The sequence below is a fragment of the Urocampus carinirostris genome, chromosome 14 (genome assembly GCF_059441175.1).
Source record: "Urocampus carinirostris isolate Australia breed hairy pipefish chromosome 14, RoL_Ucar_1.0, whole genome shotgun sequence".
NCBI classification, from domain to species: domain Eukaryota; kingdom Metazoa; phylum Chordata; class Actinopteri; order Syngnathiformes; family Syngnathidae; genus Urocampus; species Urocampus carinirostris.
Genome location: NC_142362.1, coordinates 9,386,955 through 9,406,630, shown reverse-complemented (window position 1 = coordinate 9,406,630; position 19,676 = coordinate 9,386,955). Strand labels below are relative to the sequence as shown.

At 40.2% G+C, this 19,676-nt stretch overlaps 1 protein-coding gene and 2 pseudogenes across 1 annotated transcript in view; all 3 read right to left on the bottom strand.

Moving 5' to 3' along the window:
* asic4a (acid sensing ion channel subunit family member 4a) overlaps positions 1–19,676 on the bottom strand; it is a 413,457-nt gene that overhangs the window by 261,403 nt on the left and 132,378 nt on the right. Inside the window, exon 3 of the mRNA XM_088352525.1 lies at positions 2,466–2,524. The gene's annotated coding sequence lies outside the window, so the exon portion shown is untranslated. The remainder of the gene's footprint in view (positions 1–2,465; positions 2,525–19,676) is intronic.
* Positions 5,928–6,085, bottom strand: LOC148352589 (U2 spliceosomal RNA; annotated as a pseudogene).
* Positions 6,378–6,529, bottom strand: LOC148352588 (U2 spliceosomal RNA; annotated as a pseudogene).

Sequence of the window (19,676 nt, the reverse complement as noted above, 5' to 3'; positions counted from 1 at the left end):
TCATTTTTTATTTGTATAGCCCTTAATCACAAAGAGTCTCAAAGGGCTGCACATGTTTTTACACAAACTATTTTTGCATCATACCCTGATCTGGAACCAACATGAGGGCAAGGAAAAACTCAAAAACCTCAACATGAGGAAAATGAAGAAACCTTGAGAATGGACCGCACATGTAGCATCCCCCTTTCAGGATTACCAGACAGCAAAGGATCTTGCAATCACAAACAATACAGAGATATTGTCCATTAAAAGTATAGGTTAGAAAACACACTTCTACTCTATAGCATATGAATAACCTATACTTTATGTTGTTAATATGTGTGTCATTTGCCCTCATGTAGGTTAATAGTCTGTAATAATAGTTTGCAATAGTCTTTGATCTGTGCAGCCCTTTGAGACTCTTTGTGATTGAGGGCTATACACAGGATTGGGTAGTGTCACTTTAACTGGATTACTTTCAATGACTTTTGGATTACTCCAATACCAAATATGCTAATAAAAGGCAAAATAAACTCAATATGAATAAAATGATGACTCACAAGACGTGGTAAGCTGTTTCTCCTGGCTTTGATCTCTTTGATCTCCGGCAAAACGAACATAAAATGCAACAGAAACAAAATGAAAAGAAATCCAAACAGCTTGCCAACATCATTTTTGCCGTTCCATGTATTCCGTTACTCCCCAAGCCTGCACAAAATTTAGTCATTTTTGCAAAAACCCAGTCAACCACTTCATTTCAACTGTAGAACGTTTGAGTTTGACCGACTCTCTCATCTCAATGGTGGTGCTGAAATGACTAGGGAGGTAACACGAGATTGGACTCGCTGTGGTTCCATAGCGCGGCTTTTGAGAGCAGAGATTTTTGCTACGACGCTCTAATAGCAGATGAAAGTCAGAAGGATCCACTTCCTAATGAGAGCTTTCATTACAGCTCTTGTAATTCCTGTAGCTTGTTATGTGTATTCATTCGCTTTAGATGTAAGAGAACACAGCCCCGAGGGAAGAGAAAGCAACCCAAGCTTGTGAAGTGGACTGAGGAATTGCCATGCTTTGCACATGAGTGCAAAGAGCAGGGTTCAATGATTTTAGATGGCCTCCAGCGTCGTGTCTCTTCAAGTCAGCAAGCTGCTGTGTGCAAAAGAGTCGCATTTTTTGCAACTCGTACACCCCGTTAACGGTTCTTATTTAATTATTAAGGGAAGGGGAATGATCGTAATTGATCAACATTTGCTATAGGTGACAAAACCAAAGATGGGTTGGAGGCAGTGTTCCTTCTAAGCTGCGCGCGTGCGCAATTGCGCACTGCTCGCACATTCTCGGCGCACAAGAAAATCTAGCCAGCGCACAAAAATTGGGGCTCAAAATTACTAATTAAGAAGCGACTTAAGTCAAAGTTACAGTGCATGAAGGGAAAAATACACGGGTTCCCCTGACGTTGTGTCCTAAATGCGGTATTTTGAAGTCGAGTCGAAGGAGAACGAAGTTGAGTAAAGTTAGTAGAGTTTGTCGCGGAACCGGCTTCTTCGGCTTGGCTCGGCTCTTTCGGGTCCTAAACGGCTCTTCAGTTGTTTTTGCTTCTTTAATCCCAACATGACCAGATATTATGTAAAATTATGCACAAAATGACTTAAAGGAAAGGGGGAATAGAACAAAAAAGAAAAAAATACCAAAATGGAAAAGTAGTGAAAAGCTGAGAAAAAAAAAGACACAAAAGGAAGAGGAAAAAAGAAGGAAAAATTTAGAAAAAAGCCAGAAAAAAAGAAAAGAAAGAAATGTAGGAAAAAAAGTAAATAAAGAACAAAAAGAAAAAAAGTAACAGCTCGGAAAAAATAAACACAATGAGATTTTTTTTAAAGGAATAAAAAAAAAAGTAGAAAAAATAACCACGGAAAAAGGAAGAAAAAGTTTGTGTTGCATTCAAATAATTTCCAATTATATCAAGTGAATCATTGTACTTCCACTAAAAATGTGATTAAGTACAGTTCTGTATCTTACAACCGACTAAATAAGCCCCCAAAAATGTTAATATTAGTATATTAACATTTTTGTATATATCAGAAAATAAAAAGAAATGAAAATCTTGTGAAAGAATTGTTGTAAAAACAAACGACGTTTGTAGGCCGTACAACCTTTGCAATAGTACACGAGTCAATTCATTCAAAAGAGAAAAATTATTTTGCATTGCCGGAAACTCAGCTAAATGTAACTTGATGTCAAGTTTTGGACATGTTTGATAATTAATTATCTTGCCACACTTGGGATTGCCGTTGCTCACTGTTGTTTCAAGCGCTTCTCACCGACTTTGTGTGAACGCTCAGACCCGTAAGGAAAATTACAGGGAACATTGGTTGGAGCCAACTATTGTATCATCCAGTTTCAAAATACAGTAGACCCTAAGTTACCATGGTAAATCGGGACCAGAACCCACAAAAAAATTCATAAAAGCCCCCAAGGGTTAAACTTACCTCGAGAGGACGTCCTTACCGACGAAGAGTATATGACTGTCACAAAATAACAGAAGGATCTGCAAATAAAAACAAAGAACACAGAATTGCAGTTAAATGAAAGTTCTTTATTTGCATTACACAAGAGTACAACCAAACTGGAAGGCATCTTCCGTCAGTGTGAGGAAGCGATTTAAAGAGCGGTTATCCTCAGATGGCAAGGTCTCCACGATACCAGTTGTAGCTCCGTTTCATGGGTAATGGATCTGGCGTTGGCTCAGCAGGGATAGCCTGTGAGAGTTGTTACTTAGCTTAACCATAGCAGAAGGCCGGACTTGCAGCCCCGCTATTGCCTTCTCTCTCGACGCAGAGAAGCCTCTGTCCCTTCCCGGACTCTATAACAATCCACGGAGCACCCGCAGTTGATCACCATTCCGTAGCGCCCTTGTAACTTTTCTCAATCCGATTTATTAATGAATTGCTTCTCAATGTAATGAGCCAAAAAGTCAGCTGTTTCCGTGCTTCATAGCTTGTTTTGGTGGCTACATTGACTTGTGCGCCCGCCACGCTGTTTGACTGACAGACACAAGACACAAGCACAGTCACGGCCAATGTTCCCTCTAATTTTCCACGGGTCTGAGCGTTCACACAAAGTCTGTGAGCAACGCTTGAAACAACAGTGAGCAACAGCAATCCCAAGTGTGGCAACTAAATAATTATCAAACATGTCCAAAACTTGACATCAAGTTTCATTTTGCTGAGTTTCCGGCAATGCAAAATTATTTTTCACTTTTGAATGAATTGTCTGATGTATTATTGGAAAGGTTGGACGGCCTACAAACGTCATTTGTTTTTACAACAATTCTTTCACAAGATTTTAGTTTTTTTTCCTGGTATCTTTTGTTGCACAATACTAACATTTTTGGGGGCTTATTTAGTCGGTTGCACAATACACAACTGAATTTTATCACATTTTTTAGTGGAAGTACAACGTTGGCAACAAGATTGACTTGGTATAATTGGAAATTATTTGAATGGAACACAAACTTTCTCTTCTTTTTCCCTTTTTTTCTATTTTTTTAAATTCCTTCGAAAAAATCTTATTGTGTTTATTTTTTTCTACGTGTTCCTTTTTTTCCTTTGTTTCTTTCTTTTCTTTTTTCTGGCTTTTTTCTGAATTTGTCCTTTTTTCTCTTCATTTTGTTTCTTTTTTTCCTCAGCTTTTCACTCCTTTTCATTTTGTAATTTTTTCTTTTTTTGTTCTATTCCCCCTTCCTTTAAGTCATTTTGTGCATAATTTTGGATGACATTTGGTCGTGTAGGGATTAAAAAAGCAAAAACAACCCGAAGAGCCGTTTGGGACCCGAAAGAGTCGGTTCTTTTTAGTGAGCCGAGCCGAAGAAGCTGGTTCTCGAAAAACTCTACTAGCTTTACTCAACTTCGGTCTACTTCGACATTGACTTCCAAATACCGCATTTAGAACACAGCGTCAGGGGAACCTGTGTATTTTTACCTTCATGCACTGTAATTTTGACTTAATTTGCTTCTTAATTAGCAATTTCGAGCCCTGATTTTTGTGAGCTGGCTAGATTTTCTTGTGCGCGGAAAAGCTCTGGGTAGTGCGCAATTGCGCGCACACGCAGTTTAGAGGGAACATTGGTCACGGCGACCCAACACACAACACCCTCCCTCCATCCCTCCCTCGCTTGCTGTCTGCTCAGAACACACAATGCACGATACGTTGATACCAATAACAATCCAGAAAATTCAATTCAATTCAACCAGCGACAACCGAAGTAGCGAGGGATTACTGTATGATCATTTATTTACATTTTATAGTCAGGCTTTCCGACAGTTCAGTTCATGGGTCAGGTGGGACAACAGGGTTTGTCATGCCACTACCAGGCTTTCGGTTATAAAAATAAACAATAACAAACTCCAAAATATAATCATCGGCCAGGGAGTACTGATCAGGGTTGGGTAGGGTTACTTTAACTGGATTACTTTCAATTACTTTTGGATTACTCCAATACTAAATATGCTAATAAAAGACAAAAGAAACTCAATATTAATACAATTTTGTGCAGGCTTGGGGAGTAACGGCAAAAATGATGTTGGCAAGCTGTTTGGATTTATTTTCATTTTGTTTCTATCGCATTTTAAGTTAGTTCTGCAGAGATCAATGAGATCAAAGCCAGGAGAGAAAGCTTACCACGTGTTGTGAGTCATCATTTTATTCATATTTAGTTTCTTTTGTCGTTAAAGTAACCCTACCCAACCCTGGTACTGATCAAGTCAAAATAAAGTTATTTCAGCCATACTTCAATTGATTAGAATTCCAAAGATGCAGAGGGAAACTGAATCACTAGATTTCCAAGATGTCTACGGTGTTTGATGCTGTAAATAAACAACTAGAACTGCTGACAGATTCAAAACAACAGGATACGCACAAGACAACTTTGACATGTTAAGTGAGAATAAAGTATATCGATACCACCCTCAAAACATGCACAGGGTTAAACTTCTATCCAATAAACCTTCTTGAACTATTTTTAATGAGCTCAAAAAAGTGGATGCCTTTAACAGTAGATACGTTTTCAGATTCTTTTTTACATGCTGCCGCTAACGTGTCTGGTCGAGCTACATTGAATGATTCAGAAATTTGACGCAATTGAATTTATAAATGAAAAGCCAGTTGACCAATCAAAATTTGAATTTAAGTGTTAGTGGTTGTCTATGATAGACAATATTGGTCCAATTTTCGGTGGGATCGACAAGCTCAACATTATTTCAAAAAAGAAAACTCTCGGATCAGTTCATGGAACTATGGTTGCTTATTTATTCATATACTCTCTCTCTTTGTTTTTTTACGTCAATATCCCAGTTGGAATGCAGGGAGTCTTTCCCTTTGGTTTGTTTGGTGCTATAAACTTTGTATTAAATGATTTAGTCAAGTAGTCAAGTCATGTTTATTTGTATAGCCCTTACTCACAAAGATTTTCAAAGGGCTGCACAGGCCACAGACTATTGCAAACTACAAATATTATGACACTCTCCGCTGATCTAAAACCTACATGAGGGCAAGGAAAAACCTAAAAACTTCAAGTCATGTCATATTTGTGACGCCCTTAATCAGTCTCAAAGAGTTGAACAGATTACAGACTATTACAGATTACAGAATGTTATTACACCATACACTGATCTAAAACCTACATAAGGGCAAGGAAATACTCAAAAACCTCAACATAAGGAAAATGAAGAAACTTTGAGAAGTGACCACACATGAGGTAGTCACCCCTTCCAAGATGACCAGGCTGCAATGGATGGGGGTTTTTAAGGGTTATTGTTCTATCTTCGTTATTCATTATCCATTATCCGTTATCGGTCAGTTCATTATACGCTACAAAGCCTAGGAGCCGGGACACTTACTCTCAGCCAAAAGGCCAAGCTAAGGTCCTAGCCCTAAAGCCTTGCTGCGATCATTGCGAATGCACCGTTCCCGGAGGTACTGCAATACCGGGCCGATGCGTGGAGTGGACAGAGCAAGCTCTTATTCCATCTCCGGATTGCAAAAATCAAAGATCATGGCAAATGGCCAAGCTAAGGACTTAGCATCAAAGCAGGCCAAAAGGCCAAGCTAAAAGGCCAAGCTAAGCACCTAGCATCAAAGCCTTGCTACCAGAGATTATCCACTAGACCACTAGGGTTTCTGGTCGCAATGCACCGAAAGAAGGCCAAATTAAGGTCCTAGCAATAAAGCGTTGCTGCAATGGATGGGGGTTTTTAAGGGTTATTGTTCTATCTTCGTTATTCATTATCCATTATCCGTTATCGGTCAGTTCATAATACGCTACAAAGCCTAGGAGCCGGGACACTTACTCTCAGCCAAAAGGCCAAGCTAAGGTCCTAGCCCTAAAGCCTTGCTGCGATCATTGCGAATGCACCGTTCCCGGAGGTACTGCAATACCGGGCCGATAAGTGGAGTGGACAGAGCAAGCTCTTTTTCCATCTCCGAAATGCAAAAATCAAAGATCATGGCAAAGGCCAAGCTAAGGACTGACATAGCATCAAGGCCAAGTTAAGGTCCTGACTTTAAAGCCTGCTGCAATAACAAATAATACACAGATATACTCAACAAAAAATGTAGGTACCATCACAGTAATGTTTATATTTAAAACAGATCTGACAGGTTGCCGGTCACATGGATGCTCGCTCTCTCTCTCTCTCTCTCTCTCTCTCTCTCTCTCTCTCTCTCTCTCTCTCTCTCTCTCTCTCTCTCTCTCTCTCTCTCTCTCTCTCTCTCTCTCTCTCTCTCTCTCTCTCTCTCTCTCTCTCTCTCTCTCTCTCTCTCTCTCTCTCTCTCTCACTCTCTCACTCTCTCACTCTCTCACTCTCTGTGTTTCTCTTTTGCTCTTTCTCTCTCTGTTTCTCTCTCTCTTTCTCACTCTCTGTGTTTCTCTTTTGCTCTTTCTCTTTCTCTCTCTGTTTCTCTCAAAAAACGTATAGTGAACTTCAGGAAATTCCTCACAACACATTGATTTGGAGATGGGAGAGGTAATATCTAATTCATCCTTGATACACTGTACAAAATTACAGCAGTGGTCAAAAAAGGCTCATTTGGGCAATGCACAAGATAACCTGGATGGAGCTGCTCCGTCAAGAGTGTCCATCCTGGGGTGGTTTGATAGCAGCTCAATGGCAAACAAACGGACCCTGCAGAGGATCATAAAAACCGCACAACACATCATATGACAACTGCTACTACTGATAGATTACATTTTCGCCTCCCTCTGCTTAGAGGAGACTCTGAACATCATAGATCAACAATGGCATTCCAAAAACATAGCAAGTCCGATAAAACCAAAACCACATGCCGCATATTTTCAATGAAAAACATCACCGATACTAGCTCGGTGACCTTGCAGGTAGGCCGCCTGCCCCGAGACTGGGAGGTTGCTGGTTCAAGCCTCGGCCAGGTCATTCCTAAGACTTATAACATTGGTACTGAAGAAATATACAATTTTATACGCTGTTTTATTCCACTTATACTCAAAAATACTTGTCATTTGTGTCACCTCAGCCTTGAGTACATTTCTTTAGAAGGGTGTCGAAACCACATTTCCTTTGGAATGGGTCTTTAGTTTCTGTTTGTGTAGGTACCAATGACTTAATCACCTCGCCTGGAGGCAAGGGCAATGACCTATCACCCTTCTCCCAATGCTTCAAAGGACGATTGGGAAAATAGCATCAACACGGCGCGGACAAATCAGCCAGAGGCTTGATCTTGGGGCGTGGACAGTTCATCCCATGTGGCATAAAAGTGGGAAACCTGGAAGCCCCAGGCATCTCTCCTGCACACAATCGGAATATAGGCTAAATAAATTGAAAAGTGGACTTTACTCGTCGTTCGGCTGATTGAATTTTCCCGGCTTTTGAATATGCTCCAACTGTAAGGGTTCAGACACATGAAGTGTCTTCGGAGTCAGATTTAAGTCTAATAAATGCTAAAACCTTACAGTACCCATTGCCTCGCTGCTTGGCGCTCAGCATTAGGGGTTGGAATTGGAGGGTTTGCTCACTTAATGACTCCCAACACATCAGTTGGGCTCAAATGGACCCATGAGAATCTCATAGTATGAATGTGGATACCATTAAAAACAGAAAAATACCTGGAAAGAAACCCAAACTGACAAAACAGTTACACACTCAATGAAGCTTTGTAGTTAATTAATCTGTCATGTTTGCCATGGCGCCTAATAGGCCCCCGCCCGTGTGTGTCACGGTTGCCATGGTGCCCAACTGGCCCCGCCCATGTGGCGTCAGTTGCAGCACGTTGAGAGATTGGCTTTCCGTCTATTTAAGCTCAATGCTCTCATTTTTCCTTTGTCGGCCCGTCAAAGAACTTTTACCCCGCAATACGTGGGTTTCGACTCGGTCCTGTTACTGTTCGTATTTTCCCGCCTGGTATTGTTCCCGTTTAATTTCAGTTTCCAGTTTTGTTTCCGTCTAGTTTGGTCCTGTTTATTATTTTCTCCAGTTTTCATTCCTGTCTAGTTTGTCCTGTTTATTTTCAATATCCTGATCATTATCTATCCAGTCTATCCCGCCCTGTATCGACCCCATCTGTCCCATATTAACTCGGGCAATTGGAATCGCTCTCGTCGGTCTCTGGCTTCCTGTCCTTCCACGCCAGACTGCTGCCTAACGCGCATGACTCCCCATTTCCCGTAAAATAAAGGCTTGTGTGAAAACGTCACGCGATTGGGTCCTGATCCTGTTCTGGTTCTTGACATAATCAAAGTTTTCCTGTAAGTAATTGGTAAAAACGTCGATTTTGGGGAATTGAAAACAACCTATTATGGAATAAAACATAAGATCATAGCTAATTGGAGACATCAATACACAGGTGAGGAGTACATTATCAAACTTTGGAAAAATATTGCTTTCTTTCCTCCAACATGTATCCTCTATATATATAGAAAACGAGAAATTGTTTTCATTAGCTGTAGTGTTTCTGTTTTTTGCTGTTCACAATATGTACCTATCTTTAGCTACAGTCTACAGGGTAACTTGTTTTTGTCAATTGTGAACGTATAATAATTCTAGGGCACATGTGTCAAACTCCGGCCCGCGGGCCACGTCCGGCCCGCCCTGTAATCATATCCAGCCCGCAAGACCATTTTACATTATTGTTATTAATAGCTTGTTAATATAAACAACGCCGTCTCATCCCTGGACATCATCTCATCTCATCAGCCGTACCGCTTATCCTCATTAGGGTCACGGGGGGGCTGGAGCCCATCCCAGCCATCTCCGGGCAGTGGGCAGGGGACACCCTGAACTGGTTGCCAGCCAATCGCAGGGCACACAGGGACAGACAACTCGCTCGCTCATTCACACCTAGGGACAATTTGGACCGGCCAATTCACCTGAAATGCATGTTTTTGGAACGTGGGAGGAAACCGGAGTGCCCGGAGGAAACCCACGCAAGCACGGGGAGAACATACAAACTCCGCACAGGAAGTCTGGAGCTGGATTTGAACCCACGACAGGTTCCCATGACATGAACTGTGCCACACAAGCGCTAACCACTGCGCCGCCGTGCTGTTCTGACGTTTTAGACTCTGTACCTATTCCTTCATATATGACGTATACTACTGTATACTATATACCAGGGGTCGGGAACCTATGGCTCCCGAGCCATATATGGCTCTTTCTATGCGTACCTATGGCTCAGAGACAAATTAAATTGCATGCAAATGTTCCATCTCGTTCAAAACTTGCGCCGTTAATCCTGTTCAGATACACGCAAAGCCAGTACTTTTCCAAATATATAGGGCACGTTTTCAAAACAATTTACAGTCAAGGTGTCACACAAAAAAAACTCGTTTTGGCTGTACAACGCTAAAGAATACTTTATATGAAAGCTCACTATATGAAATGATCTGCATTTATATAGCGCTTTTCAAGTCAATGACTTCCCAAAGCGCTTTACAGTGTGCTTCACATTTCCCAATAACGGCCTTGTATTGCAGCCATGTAAGACGCTAACCTGCTTATTGGGGGTATTAGGGGTTCAGTGTCTTACCCAAAGACACTTCGACATGTAACACGGACGAGCCGGGATTTGAACTGGGATCCCTTGATCCCAAGACGAGCGCTCTACCTCCGGAGCTACTGCCGCCCCCCAATAATCTGTGTTCAGTGTTCAGATACTTTTAGATGAATCCACGGAACAAATTGTAAATACGCCAAAACACCGGAAGAGAACTTAAAGTTATTTGATTGGGTGAGTGGGAGGGATGGGTGGAGCTATGCAAAAAGTGCAAGCACTCCCTCCCATCTCTCGCCCTACTCCGTCTGCGCCAAAGGTAAGCACATCAGGCTCCCTGTTCTCAGAATGTTGTGACGTTTTTACAAAATAAATTGTGTAGCATTTTCATATTTCTACTTTTGACAGGAGATATATTAAGGAGAGCAAAATCTTTTGGGATATTTACGTTTTTTTAATATATACATTGACATAGGAGAAAAGGAATTTGAATGTTATTTTAATGTTAAGTTGTTTAAGTTAAGTTTTAAGTTGTATAATTTCACAAGATATTTTTATTTACTGCAAAATAATAAATACTGTATGAGTGATTTAAGGTTTAAATGTAATATTCTTGTCTGTTTTTATTCATATTTCTGTTCCCAAAAACATTCAGTTTAAGTGTGTTCAATAAATGTTTATCCTGGTTTTGAATTTTGGCCCCTTGTGCAATTGAGTTTGACATCCTGTTCTAGGGCTAGCAACATCTACAAACATAGAGCTAGCAAATTAGCTATTACAATGATTAATACTGGCTCTTATCTTAATCTAATCATGGGTCAACTTGTTTATTGTTTAATTTACCTAAACAGACAGGTTTATATTATTCTTTTAGAACAAGCTGGGAAAGCTAAAAGCTAAAAGACAACGTTTTGGATTCTGGACCAGACTATTGGTTGCAAAACAGATTTCGGCCAAACTCATTTAAATATAAGATTAGTGTTATTCTATGACTAAGGAGATGTAACCTACTAATCGACAGGGTTGGGTAGGGTTACTTTAACTGGATTACTTTTAATGTCTTTTGGATGACTCCAATACCAAATATGCTAATAAAAGACAAAAGAAACTAAATAGGAATGAAATGATGACTCACAACACGTGGTAAGCTTTCTCTCCTGGCTTTGATCTCTTTGATCTCCGGCAAAACGAAAATAAAATGCGACAAACAAAATGAAAATAAATCCAAACAGCTTGCCAACATCATTTTTGCCGTTCCATGTGTTCCGTTACTCCCCAAGCCTGCACAAAATTTAGTAATTTTATTCATATTTAGTTTCTTTTGTCTTGAATTAGCATATTTGGTATTGGAGTAATTCAAAAGTAATTGAAAGTAATCCAGTTAAAGTAACCCTACCCAACCCTGCTAATCGACTTGTTTTATGTGTTTGTTTCTATGAGTCTGATTTCGAGGACAAAAATAAACAACAAAAACTAGGTTCTTTCACAAAAATGGTTTCCTCAACTCAAATTACTTGTTTTATTTCTGTAAGATTTGTAAGGAGTGTTAAGATCTCAGGTATGAAGCAATATTTGTCTTGGTGTGAATATAGCCGTCCTGAATTCTATGAATTCAATTTGTGTTGTTTCCTTTTGCTGAGTCAAAACATCAGGGGGTTGCCGAATATTGTCGAATGCGGGATTTTTACAAATTGGCTGCTGTCAAAGGGCATCCAATAATCAACGTGGGCGAAAATAAAAATTAATCGGCTTTTATAGTGAGGTTCACAAAATAGAAGCAGATGGAAGGCAAACATAAAAACCCAATGACAAAGCAGGATGGGCAACTGCCCTAGTGATGACAATGTGTCACGACCAGAATGGAATAAGGACCCAAATGCGTAGCGTTAACCACACTTTTATTGAATAGAAAGAGAAATGGCAGCGCCCGCAAGTGGCTCTCACAATCGGATCCTGCTCCGAATAAGGAAGTGGGTCTTCCCTAACGGGAGATGGCGGAGTCAGGGACGGAAAAACAGGTCGATAGCCAGGACAGGAGAGCAAATACGTGGTCGGGATCGAAAACGGGTCATAAGCCGGGACGGGAGAGCAGACGTGGTCGGGATCAAAAACGGGTCGTAAGCCGGGACGGGAGAGCAAATGTGGTCGGAATCAAAACAGGTCGTAGCCGGAGACAAACGGGGAGATCAGGAATGGACAGGTGGAAAAAACGGGGTCAAAATGCTTGCCTTGTAACAACAGAGGTTCGCTGACGGACTGACAACCAGAGAGTGTCAGGACGGGGCTTGAAAAGGGACAGGGAACCAATCAGGTAGCCCGCAGTGGCTGGCGGCAAATAAGCGGGTACAGGTAATCCAAATCAGTGATCATGATCTCCATGAATGCATTTGTTCTCCTTTCTACATTTTTTTCTGGGGGTAAAACTAAGAACAAAAAGCAGGGTTTAACACCCTTTTCAAAGTTTCCAATATTGTTAAAAGGAAAAAAAAAAATCGCAGTGAATCATCTTTTGCAAAGCCACATATATATCTTTGATTTAAATATGTGTTTTTAAATCTTGCGTTTGCATCTATCAAGACATTATTTTTTGTTTTTTAGTTTATCGCGGATATATTTGTTTTAGAGACAAATCTCTCCCAATTATAGCTTTTGGGTAAAAATGACAGTAATGTGTAGCTTACATTTTCAGTTGCGGGAATGTCTTCCTATTTCGATTTACCACTGGTAAATGGAACCTTAATCTTTTGCATGTCCCATAACAAATGTCCAAAATCGAAAGAAAATCTTTGCACTAATACTCAGTTCATGGTACAGTGGAACCTCGGTTTTCGAATGCCTCTCAGTTCGAACAAATCGGTTCTCGACCAAAAATTTCGAGAAATTCTTGCTTCGCTTTTCGTTCAAAAAAATCGGAGTTCGAACGCCGGTACGCTCGGGGCGATGCTGAGCGGCGTACGGGTGTAGCTTGCCCCCACCCCTTGTGAAGAACTGTTGTCACGTGACCGCGCACTTCTTTTTGCTTTCGTTTTTAATATCGGTGAACGGAGTGTTTTAACCCCTATTTATGCCTCGGAAGAAGGTCGGTGCAAGCAGCAAAGCTGCTACAGGTGAAAAAAGAAGAGTAGTGCGTACAACTATTGCATTTAAGAAAGAAATAATAGCAAAATATGAAGAAGGTGTGCGAGTTTCCCTTCTTTCGAGGGAATAGAGCATGGCTTCTGCAGACCACCACAAAGGTAAGAAATCCTATTCATAAATCTTTTCTTTTTCCTTTAACCGCTCACCACTTATTGTGGAGACCCCGGTGCTAAATGACGTGTAAACGACCTGATTTTTTTATTTCTACACGTTCTTGTTAGCGTAATCTTTCGTACGGAAGATTATGCTAATGCGAACGTACGATTAGCCTGGGTTAGCTTCATGTTTACGTTCATGGTAAGCCTTCAAGGATTTGGAACGGATTAAAATGATTTAACATTACTTTTAATGGCAAAAACGATTTTCGGTGATCGACCAAATCGGTTTTCGAACAGGGTTCTGGAACGGTTTATGGTCGAGAACCGAGGTTCCACTGTACTCTGTTTAGGTGTAACATGCACCTGTCCTTTTGAGTGTTACCCATAGGATACTGCGACACACACTAATACCAACTGCCGTTAATCACGAAGGAAGAAGAAACGCAATAGCAAAGCGAAGCCACCAGTGAGCAGTGTCTGTCGTTTCTAAGCAGACTTATTGAGAAACACTGCAACAATTTCAAGCTTTTCCAAGTACTTCATCCAAAATTGAAGCCCATCTCTAGCCTTATAAACACAACATTGAAGTTCAAACATGTCCAAGCATTTCAAACACCCGTACGAACCCTGAAAAAGTTGTGAATTGGCTCGTAAGCTCATAGTCATTGGAACACTTTTTTACGAATGGTTAAAAGAAAACGGATAATCGATTACAAGCTAACATGACAGGGGGAAATACCTGTCAAAGACACACCAGCCTGAGGAAGCTGGTTTCCTAATACAAAGGGTTACTAGCACAATGGAAATGCTAAAATGTAAACGGCATTCATATAGCGCTTTTCAAGTAAATGAAGACCTCCCAAAGCGCTTTACAATGTGCTTCACACTAACCCATTCACACACACTCACATACCGATAGCGGCGTCAGCCATGCAAGGCAACGACCTGCTTAAAACTCAATGAGACACAGAATAAGAACAACGGGTAGACAAGGAACCGGAAGCCTTGACATGTATTTTTTCTTAGATACAGTCAACCCATCAACCCATGCTAATCATAATGCTAATATAATATAAAAGTCAAGTCAAGTCATGTTTATTTGTATAGCCCTTAATCACAAAGAGTCTCAAAGGCTTGCACAGATCGAAGACTATTGCAAACTACAGACTATTATGACACCATCCCCTCATCTAAAACCTACATGAGGGCAAATAATTCACATATTATCAACATAAAATATAGGTTATTCATATGGTATAGGGTAGAAGTGTGTTTTAAGCTTAGATTTAAACATTTCCACTGAGGTTGCAGATCAAATCTCAGGAAGAAGAGCATTCCACAGCACCGGGGTCCGAATGGAGATCACTCTCGAACCTGCGGATCTCTTTTTGGCTCTTGGGATCACTAGTGGACCAGATATGAGGGAGCAAGTCCATGCATGATTTTGTATAATACCAACAGAACCTTAAAATTTCATCTTAAGATAACAGGGAGCGAATGCATGTTAGCTAAAATCGGGGTCATGTGATCAAACTCTCTGGTCTTAATTAAAAGCCTCGCTGCAGCATTTTGTACCAGCTGAAGGCTCTTGACTTTGGACTTCGGGAGACCGGAGAGTAGTGCATTACAGTAATCGAGACGGGAAGTTGCAAACGCGTGAATTCTAATCTCCGCATCTGACAGACAGCATAGGACAAATTTTAGGAATGTTGCGAAGATGGAAGAAAGCTGTTCTAGTAATATTCTTCACGTGTTTTTGAAGGGACGGATCGGGGTCAAATATGACACCTACATTTTTCACTTGGGATGGTATTACATTTGTCAATGTTCAGAGCCGTTTTTGAGAACAAGTCACAGCATTTAGATGGACCAATAACTAGCATCTCTATCTTCTATCTTTCCATCGAAAGATAGAGTCGAGTGTCATCTGCGTAGCAATGGAAACTGATATTGTACTTGCTAATAATATCACCTAATGGAAGCATGTAAATGCTGAAAAGAAGGGGGCCAAGTACTGAACCCTGAGGAACACCACAGGTAACCCCAAAGGGCTCAGATGTCATTTCACCATATTTAACACAGTGCGTCCTATCTGAGAGGTAGGATCTAAACCATAAGAGGACGGTTCCTGAGAGAACAATACAAAGTAAAAACCTTTAAAGAGTGGTGCTTAATGGAGTTTGTTTTGTTTACTTTTCTCTTTTGAGAACAATTCTAGAATCTGCCTGTATGCTTTTAGAGAGGATTACAAAAAGATTGGTACTTCCCCAAGTAGAATGGTGAGAAACTGAAAGGTGTTTGAGTCACCCGTTATTGGTTGTAAGAATGGAAATTGTGTTCTAATGGCGCTCTGCCGTCGTTTTATTCCAGCAAGATTTCATCATTACCTCAAAGTAGTAAGGAGCTGTACAAAGGTGAGAAAACATTTTTTTGTTTTCTCTTTCTTGGCTTTGCTCGCCCGGCCGCCTTTGGCAATCTGGATTTGTATTTAATGGGCTGTGCACCTGTCGCGTCGCAATTTAAGATAGTAAGTGCATGCTTTGTTGTAGTCTTAGTTTTTGAGGTCATAATGTTTTTTTTTTGGAAAGGACAATTCTGATATTAAAGAAAAACAAATCATACGTACCATATTTTCCACACTATAAGGCGGACCGGATTACAATTGCATAACATCGTATGCAATGGGAATTGAACCCGGGTAGTGACAGTGAGAGCGCCGACACATTACCACTAGACCACCAGTGGTACAGATGACAAATGTAAATGTTTTAGAGATTATAATCACACTATTTCGTCACAACTGGGATTTGCATAGTGCATTTTAATTGGTTAAAGACCTTCACCTGTGCTTCAATAATATTTATTGTAATGGTAAGCGTACATAAAGAGCTTGTATTATATGTTGTTGACATACTTTTGGTTTTGTTGACATACTTTTGGTTTTCGCCTTTCTTTATCATTCATTGGTATGTAAACTACCAGAGTGCACTATGCAAATATTCCCTAATGAATGTTATAGAATGGAGAAACCAAAAGTTACTGTAGTGCACATGTAATCTTATGGATGACATTTGGGTCATTTTTTTGGGAAAAGGATCATTCTGATATTCAAGAAAAACAAATCATGCGTTCGGTATTTTCCACACTATAAGGCGAACTGGTTTACAATCGCATAACATTGTATGCAATGGGAATTGAACACGGGTAGTGACAGTGAGAGCGCCGACACATTACCACTAGACCACCAGTGGTACAGATGACAAATGTAAATGTTTTGGAGATTATAATCACACTATTTTGTCACAACTGGGATTTGCATAGTACATTCTAATTGTTTAAACACCTTCACCTATGCTTCAATAACATTGTAGTGTAATGGTATGCGTACATATGAGAGCTTGTATAACATTTTGTTGAGATAGAGTGCACTATGCAAATATTCCCTAATGAATGTTAGACAATGGAGAAAACAAAGCATTTCAACAAAATGATATACACGCTATTTTACGTACGTATGAATATTAAACTGAGGTAATCGACGCACGGGTTAACCTATCAAAATGCACTATGCAAATCGGTGCTGTAGCATCGTGAGTAAAAATAGAGTGATAATGACAGTCGAATGCCTTGTCATATGTTATTTGTACCAGTTGACGTCTCGTATTTACGTGATGGAACTCTTAACCCCACTTCTCGTGTTTGATTCCCGTTGCATAGTGTTTTACAATTAAAATCAGCGATGTTTGTCAATTTGCTCAATCATTGCTAAAATACAGTATTACCGTAAAACATTGTATGACAAATCATCCGTTCCCTATTTTCCACAGTATAAGGCGAACCGAATTACAATCGCATAACATTCATTGTATGCAATGGGAATTGAACCTGAGTAGTGACAGTGAAACGCCAATGCATTGCCACTAAACCACCAGTGGTACAAATGGCAAATGTAAAGACTTTAGAGATTATGATGACACTATTTCGTCAAAACTGGGATTTGCATAGTATACTCTTCTTAAACAATTTCACCTGTGCTACAATAACATTGTAGTGAAATGGTATGCGCCCATAAAAGAGCTTGTATAATATTTTGTTGAAATACTTTTGGTTTTCTCTACTGTGTAAACTACCAGAGTGCACTATGCAAATATTCCCGAATGAATGTTAGAGAATGGAGAAAACAAAGTATTTCAACAAAATACCATACACGCTATTTTACGTACGTATAAATATAAAACTGAGAAGGTAACTGACGCACGGGTGAAGAAGTGGAGAGACTGTTTAACCCACAGGTGTCAAACAGGCGGCCTGCGGGCCAGATCAGGCCCGCTAAGGGATTGAATCCGGCCCGCGAGACAACACTCAGAGAAGCGCAAGAGAAAAAAGAGCTGCAGGTTGAAATATGTCCACTTGATGTTGCCAAAGCCAGGTGCCTCTCACAAATTCTCCCTCTCTCTCCCTCTCTCTCTCTCTCTCTCCCTCTCTGCCAGTAAGGCTTTAATAAAGGCGTGCCCCTCAAAAAGAAAACACTGTATATGTTTAAATGCTAATTGATTCTCTCTCTCTCTCTCTCTCTCTCTCTCTCTCTCTCTCTCTCTCTCTCTCTCTTCTCTCTCTCTCTCTCGCTTGCTTTTCACTTTTCTCTCTCTCTCTTTCTCTTTCCCTCTATCTTTCTCCCCCTCACTCTCACCCCTTTTCTCCCACTCTGTCTCTTTCACTCTCTGTGTCTCTGTTTCTCTTCCTTTGTTGCTCTTTGTCTCTTTCTCTCTCTGTCTTTTAACCTCTTTTGCTCCAACTTCCTTTTTTCCTTTTCTCTCTTTCTCTCTCTTCATACCCTTTGCACTTTTTCTCTTTTCTCTCCTTCCGTCTTTCTATTTCTCTTTGGATTTCTTTCTTCCTATCCCTTTCTTTTCCCACCTCTCACAAATGCTGTACTTATATTTCTTGTATTTATTTCCCTCTCTTTCTCTTACTATCTCTCTCTCTCACACCCTTGTCTCCCACTCTGTCTCTTTCACTCTGTGTCTCTCTTTTTCTCTTCCTTTGTTGCTCTGTGTCTTTCTCTCTCTGTGTCTTTTAACGTCTTTTGCTCTAACTTCCTTTTTTCCTTTTCTCTTTTTCTCTTCACACCCTTTGGGCTTTCTTTCCTCTCCTTCTGTCTTTCTATTTCTCTTTGGATTTCTTTCTTCCTCTCCCTTTCTTTTCCACCTCTCTCAGGACTTTTTTTCTTTTGTTTCTCACGCTCTCTCCCACTCTCTCTTTTTCTTTCTTTGTCCCGCCCTCTCCTTTTCCCTCCGTCCTTCTCTTTTTTCTTTATCTCTCTCTTTCTTTCTCTTTAATCTACTAGTCCGGCCCCTGAGAGAATGTTTGTTCTATCGTGTGGCCCCTAAGTTAAAATGAGTTTGACACCCCTAGTTTAACCTATCAAAATGCACTATGCACATCGGTGCTGTAGCATTGGTAGTAAAAATAGAGTGATAATGACAAAGTCTAATGCCATGTCATAAGTAATTTATACTAGTTGTAGTCTAGGAGTCACGTGATAGCACTCTCACCGCCACTTCTCGGGTTCGATTCCCGTTGCATACAGTGTTTTACAATTAAGGTCAGCGATGTTTGTCCATTTGCTCAATCATTGCTCAAGTACAGTACAGTATTACTGTAAAAACTTAGTATTGGTAACCAATGTTCCCTCTAAGCTGCGCACGTGCGCAATGCCTGCACATTCTCAGCGCACAATAAAATCTAACCAGCGCACAAAAATCAGGAAATTGCTAATTAAGAAGCGAATTAAGGCAAAGTTACAGTGCATGAAGGTAAAAACACACGGGTTCCCCTGACGCTGTTTTCTAAATGCGGTATTTTGAAGTCAAGGTCGAACGAAGTTGAAAAGTAAAGTCAGTAGAGTTTTTTGAGAACCGGCTTCTTCGGCTCGGCTCACTAAAGAGAACCGGCTCTTTCGGATCTCAAACGGCTCTTCAGGTTGTTTTTGCTCCTTTAATCCCTACACGACCAAATATTATGTAAAATTGTGCGAAAAATTACTTAAAAGAAGAGGGGGAAATAGAACAAAAAAGAAAAAAATACCAAAATGAAAAAGTAGTGAAAAGCTGAGAAAAAAGAAACAAAAGGAAGAGAAACAAAGAAGGAAAAATTTAGAAAAAAGCCAGAAAAAAAGAAAAGAAAGAAACAAAGGAAAAAAAGGAAATGGAGAAGAAAAAGAAAAAAAGGAACAGCTAGGAAAAAAAAACAATGAGATTTTTTAAAAGGAATTAAATAAAAATAGAAAAAAAAACGGAAAAAGAAGAAAAGGTTTGTGTAGCATTCAAATAATTTCCAATTATACCAAGTCAATCTTGTTGCCAACATTGTACCTCCACTAAAAAAATGTGATTAAATACAGTTTTGTATCTTGCAACCATCTAAATAAGCCCCCAAAATATT